We start from the raw sequence: 7,298 nt of genomic DNA, 5'->3' as shown, positions 1-7,298 counted from the left end.
CCTCCATTTTTGTAAAAAGCTACTTTTCAGGGGTAAATGCAAACAGTATGTGTCTAACCAAACACCTAAGTGAAAAGTCAAACAGAAGGTGAAAAGTAGATAAACAAACACCCCCTTAGATTATTTTTATTAATTTGTGTATGTTCATATTAGACATTTTGCATATTAACAACAATATTTAATCACAATTTTATCAAACACTAATAATTAATCAGCTAATAACAAACAACTAAAAACAACAGCAAACAACTAACTGCAACATCAAACAATTAATAGCAACAACTATTAGTTAATAGCTGAACTAAACAAGTCGTTAAATTTAGGTGGTGTTTGTTTCGGCTTTTTGATGAGCGTTTAAAACAGATGTTAACTGATAGTTTTTGCTGTTAGCAGTTAACCGTTTGTTGTTGCTGTTAGCTGTTTGTTATTAGTTGAGCTTCCATCAATAAAGACTTCATAAACGTCCGGTGAGAAAGGTCCATCTGGTTCACATTCTACCATCTCTACTAGGAAATTAGCTAATGATTGTGCCTTGATGGTGTTTCTTGGTACAAATTTTATGTCGAACTTTGTTAAGCGCAAGGCCCATTCTCGTTAGTTTCCTAAAGTTTCTAGTCGTTGAAGTACCTTGCATAATGGGGTGTCCATGCGCACCATTATCGAATGACTTTGGAAATGGTGTCGAAGCTTCTGAGAGGCTATAACTACTCCAAAAGTCAACATATCGAGCTTCGGATACCAAGTTTCTGGATCCCTCAAGACTCAGATCACACAGTATACAAGGAATTGCCCAGTGCCCTCTTCTCTAATGAAGATCATACCCACAAATTTTGAAGACATACTCACATACAATTAAATCATTTAACCTAGGACTTGTCAGCTAAGCAGAGGTGGAAAGGCAAATAATTCTTTCAGGTTTTTGAATGACATTTGGCATTCCATTGTCCATTTGAAATCTTACACCCTTAAACCTCTTGTAAAAAGGCATGCAACTTTTAGCTGAACATGAGATAAACCGTCTGAAGGTATTTATCTTATTAGAAGTCTTGGATGATGACTTGAATCTTGTCATGATTGGCCTCAATTCCACTTTGAGAGATCATAAAATCCAAGGAAATTTCCCCAAGCTTACTCTAAAGTCGTACTTTTTTTAATTGAGTTTTAGCTCATACTCCTGAAATGTCTTGAAGGCCGTTTTAAGGTCGTCTGCATGTTGCTCAAATGTCTTACTCTTGAAGATCATATCCTTTTTTCACAACCAACCCAATTTGTCACAATTTCAGTAAACATTTTGGAAATTAATTTCTATTTTGGTCGGGATAAAACTACGCTCCAAGGCTAGGGGTGGCAACGGTGCGAGGCGGGGACGGGTATGCATTTACCACTCCGTCCCCAAATGTTTACGGAACGGTTTTGGAGAATTCCCATTAGATGATTCAGAGATTTTTTCATCCACATCCCCTCCCTATACGGTTTCGGGGATTCCCCATGCCAAATAAATTAATAATATTTATTTTTTTATATATATAAAAATTTAATTATAATATTTTAAAAAATAACCAAAAACATTTAATATTGTACTGGTTACTCTTTAATCTGTAACAAGCAATTGTTGGTTATATGGCCCATGTACATTTTTTTATATAAAAAGTTACTAATTTATTATGATACATTGATATAAAAATAATGGTTAGAATTTCAAATCAATAATTTTATTCGGGGTAACGAGGTAGGGATCCCCACGGGGCGGATATAGCAATCCCCATCCCCATTTAGGTTTTAGGGAAAATAAATTTTCCGGCCCCATCCCCAATTTTTACGGTTATTCCCCGTCTCCGTCGGTTCGGATACCCGCAGTTTTCGGATAATCCCTTCTCCATTGTCATCCCTATCCAAGGCACTTATTGTACGATATATATTTCCACAGTTGATGAAACATCGTATGTTTTTACTAAGTCGTTGTATGAATGCGGTTTAGCTCTTGCATGACAAGCTTACGGTTATGTCCTGTATAACTTGAGGGAGAATGATACATATATGTGTCTTGACAACCAAGTAATCTAAATCCTAGATCTAACTTGTATTGTCTTCCACACCTAGACTAATAAGTAAAAACTGATCAGGACTCCTAGCCCTAAAGGGTTTGGCCATTAATTATACATAGAGAGAATACAAGTTGAGATTATTGACCATTTATTTATAGTTTCTAATATCTAAAATACGTATGCTATAGCTACACTAGATTTGGCTTGCTGAAAAATATCCCACAACTTATAAGGCACTACTCCTGAGTATTTCTTAATTAATTTATACAACAAAGTTATTATTTTACAATTTCAGGAAAAACAAAATAGAGATCGTGGATGATCATCAGTATATATGATGTGATGTAATACTTGTGTCTGACATTTTCTTTATTGTTTTTAACGTAAACAATTAATTAAGATAATTAAAATTTTCTTAGAAATTTTTTTGCAAGTTGCATGAAATGAAGTACGTAAATTTCCTTATCATAATCATAATACGCGGCAAGGCATGTTGTTTGTTTGATATCCATGAAAATTCAATTACATAAATTGAAAAAAAAAATTAAAGTGTAAGATATAGTGAAGTTCCTTTCAAGATATACGAGATTTGGCTGCATACTACTCTGAAATGACCTTTGCTTTCATTTTCCACTATATTGTTTTTTTCACTAACTAGTTAGTATCCCATCCGACAACTCACATTAATCCAGGTTCGAATTAGGTAGGTTCTTTTTTAGAAATAAATTCTCTCACTGAGTATTTTAATCACAGTTACATTTACATCTCCATAATTCAATATCTGGTTAGATGGTTGATCTAATATATGAACTACGTTTGGTGTGGTACTGATATACTTTTAATTTAATTTTTTTCAGCGTTAACTTTTTTTTATATACTAACTACATAGAAGGTCTTTAATTATTGAACTTATCGAGTTTTATTTATTAACTGATTTCTCATTAACATTCCCAATTATATTAAAACTATTTAAATGCCACAAGGAATGCAATTACAATCTATAAACTCTAATGCTTACCAATACATTAATCATTTAAGAATAAATAATAATGTGTTTTTTTTAAAAAAATAATGTTATAAATTAAATAATTAAAATATGATTTAGTATTTTTTTTTGTTACAGATTCAAATCGACGTGAGGATTTTGATTTTAAATCCACAAAGAATTTCTTTACAAGCCAAAGCTTGAAGAAGTGAATCCCAAATAGAAAGAACAAGCTCTCAATGGACACTAGGTTTTTTATTAATTTCATAAAAACTCCCTTCATTACAAAACAGAGAGTATTTATACCTATCTCTAATGGAAGGTAAAAGACTAAAATATCAGACTAGGGTCCCCCCATAAGGGGTACTCATAGGGATAAATAAGGGACCAAAATAATAAGGTAGGAGTAGTGTAAATAAAGCATAATGACAAAACAATAAATTAAGGAGTCTTCAGTCTTGTTCCCAGCTTCTGAACTTGGCGAGGAAGTTTTCTCCTCTTCATCTACGCTCCGCGTGAGTGGCCTTCTGCCCATGTCCACTATAATGTGCGATTTTCCTCTCTCCAGGCATCTCCCCCACGCTCCGCGTGGTTCGACTCACGCTCCGCGTGAATGACTCTCTGTTCTTGATCATCCAAGTTCGATCCTTTCCCCATTCCAGTAACGGATCCACGCGGAACGTGATGTATCTGACGCTCCGTGTGAGTAGCTGCCCCCAACATTTTTTATTTAGATAAATATCATTAAAAAATTATTTTATTTTCTCAATATTAATAAAATTTAATTAGTATTTAAATTTTAAATATGTACAAATAAATTTTAAAAATCTAATAAATTAAAATTTAAGTTAAATTATAAAATACATATCATATTAGCATATTTAGATGTTAGTTATTAATAAAAAGGGATAAGTACACAAAAAAAATGTCTGTGGTTTACACGTTTTATAAACTCGAACCTATGGTTTTTTTTTTTTTTTGCAAAAAGAGGTCTGTGCTAAACGCCGCTAGCAAACAGAGGCAAAATTGACTAACGGTGTTAAATTCAAAGAGAAAAGAGTTAATTTGGTCCTTATATTTATTTATTTTATAAATTAACCCCCATAAATATCTAATTATCACAAATAAATCCCAAAATAAAAAATAAAAATAAAAAATATCATCTTCTACATTCCTTTTTAATTTTTGATTTTCATTCTTCTTCTTCTTCTTCTTCTTCTTCTTCTTCTTCTTCTTCTTCTTCTTCTTCCTCTCTTCTCCTCTCTTCTTCTTCTTTTTTTAAAAAAAAAAAAAAATTAAATTCCCATTCTTCAACGTCTGGAAATTCCAGACGTGATTCATCATCATGTCTGGAAATTCCAGACGTTCTTCAATGGAAATTTCAAAAAAAAAATAAAAAAAGAAGAAGAAGAGAGGAGAGAGAGAAGAGAGAGAAAGAAAATGAAAATCAAAAATAAAAAATGGATGGAGAAGATGGTATTTTTTATTTTTGATTTTGGAGTTTATTTGTGATAATTAGATAATTATGGGCATTAATTTATAAAATAAATAAATATAAGGACCAAATTAACTCTTTTCTCTTTGAATTTTAACACCGTTAGTCAATTTTGCCTCTGTTTGCTAACGGCGTTTAGCACAGACCTCTTTTTGCAAAAGAAAAAAAAACCCACAGGTTCGAGTTTGTAAAACGTGTAAACCACAGACATTTTTTGTGTACTTATCCCTAATAAAAATGATCACTATTAATTTTAAAATATATATTTTTTTCAAATTTTTTATTTATTTGTCGTATTAAATGTATTAATTTAATATCATGTTTTGATATTAAATAAATGTTATGATATTAGCATAACTTTTATGAATATACTATCTTATAAGATTAAATAGGAATAGAAACATAATTTTCACATACTTTTTTAATACTGGTTGGACCCCGGTTAAACTTCAAACCCTTGACCCTTTATCTTTTCCGGTTCTTTGATCGGTCCGGTTTTGAGAACCATGGTCTCCATATATGGGTGTTATTATGTTTCCTTCATAGAAAAACATAATTTTTTTTGTCTATTATCACATAGTTTGGCTCATTGAAAAATTATGAAGTCATTCCCGGAGAAAAACACTCTGAAGTAGATTTTGGGTGGAGTTTTTTTTCTACCGGTGTGTCAAAAACAGTTTCAAACATTATCCACCATTATTTTATCACGGTCTATGATATTGAAAATATATATTTAAACTTCTCTTATGTACTTCTGGATTGTAATTTTTTAATTACTTATATTGGGATAGAAAAATATAACTTTTTTTTTTCTATGAACTAAAAAAAGTTTAGAAATTTTGTAATATGTTAGTCATTATTTTTATTTATTCTTTGCAAATTATTGTTTAACTCTTGAAGGAGACAACTCTTACAGCTGCTGGAGGATGTATTTGAAGCTCAAAGATATTGTTCCATGACTTTTGGATTTTTGTATCTAATCGTGTTCATAATTTATATTCTGTTTTGGTGTTTTTATAATCATTATTTTTACTTGAAATTAGAGCTCGCCATGGGCCGATGAGCCCGCCCGGCCGGTCTGAGCCCAAGCCCATTTAGCCGGATCTGGACACATAAAATTAGTGTCAGGTCCGGCCCAAGTCCGAATAAGCCCGCCTAGAAAATGGGCGGGCTTGAGCTATATAAATACCTGTCGGGTCTGGCCCGGCCCGGCCAGTTACCTATATATACATTTATAAATTTAATATTTATTTAAATGTCTCATATATATACTCTCTAACTCTATCTATTTTTTTATTGTTACGTTGTAATTTTATTTTGAATTTAACTATTAGTTTATTATAATCTTCTAAGACTTATTAACTATTATGTTTATTATTTTTTATTAAAAAAAGTGAGTATTTTATTTTAATTGAATTTTTTTTTAATATACATATGGGCTTGGGTGGGCGGACGGGCTTGGGATTCCTTTTTTAGGCCCGAGCCCGCCCGAGCCCGAGCCCAACTCTAATTAGTGTGGGCTTGACCTGGGCTTGGGCTTATCGGGTTTTATCACAAGCCCGACAGGCCCGGCCCATACCGAGGTCTACTTGAAATGGATTAGGGCTTTCTACACAAACATCATAATAAATCATAATAATTATAATCTAGTCATGCAGTATATTTTTATTAGTCTTATATCATATTTGATAAACTTATTTTAGTTTTGTCACATATTTAAAAAATCCTTATTCTGATTTTCTTATAATTAATAAAAATATCTCCTATTATTCAAAACCGTAGACCACGATCTAATCATTTTTCCAAGGGAATCAAAACCTCCACATCTTCTTGAATCTTACTTCACAACTTCCAAATAATATAAATTCTATTATGATTTTTTTTTGAATAAATTTGAGATTCCAAAAAATAAATCAGGTCCCTAATTTATAAATTTTAAATCTTAAAAATAAATCCAAAACGGTAACTTATAGATTCTAAATTTAAGTTCTAAATTTTAGACCTTAAAATATAAATCTTGCTAAATCATATAGACTCTAAAATACAAATTATTGACTCTAATTTATAAATGATAAAATATCCATTTGGATCCCCAAACTAAAGTTTCAAAGTTAATTAGGACTTTAAACTATTAAAATCATCAATCAAATCTATAGGCTAAGTAAAAATCATCGATTGAGTCTCAATCCTAAGCAAAAATTACCAATTGAGTCCTGGTCGAAAATGAACAGTTTCAGATTTTCTTTTCCAAATTTATTTTAAGCCAACACAAAGATTATTATAGTCTATGTCAAATAATTAAAATTTCTGATTTTATGGTATGATAAGGAATTATGATTTTCACTTAGTTTAGAAAATTAATTGATGATTTTGATAGTTTAAGGTCCTAATTGACTTTGAAGTTTTAATTTAAGGATCAAAATGAGTCTTATACCTTTGTAAATCATATATTCTAAAATATATTAAAAAAAGAAGTGATCACAAGACATATTGTATAATTTGATTAAAAAATCAAGAGTAATCATTAGACTTTAAATTTGATTAAATACTATCTTAAATCGTGAATCAAAAAAAAAAAAAAAAACTATCTTGAATCGTGTTGATTGACAAAAATAGTATAGAATTGACATTTATTAATATGTAAACGCTTAATTGACATAATTGTAAATAAGACTTTGAATTCTTTTTAAAATCTAATGTTTGGTGTAATTTCCTCAATGGATTAACCTTTTCTTTCTTTATTTATTTTTTATTTGTCTGTGTGTGATTATGG

The sequence above is a fragment of the Euphorbia lathyris genome, chromosome 1 (assembly GCF_963576675.1).
Source record: "Euphorbia lathyris chromosome 1, ddEupLath1.1, whole genome shotgun sequence".
Classification (NCBI taxonomy): Eukaryota; Viridiplantae; Streptophyta; class Magnoliopsida; order Malpighiales; family Euphorbiaceae; genus Euphorbia; species Euphorbia lathyris.
The sequence above is the reverse complement of the archived record's forward strand: the minus strand, read 5'-3'. Positions refer to the sequence as shown.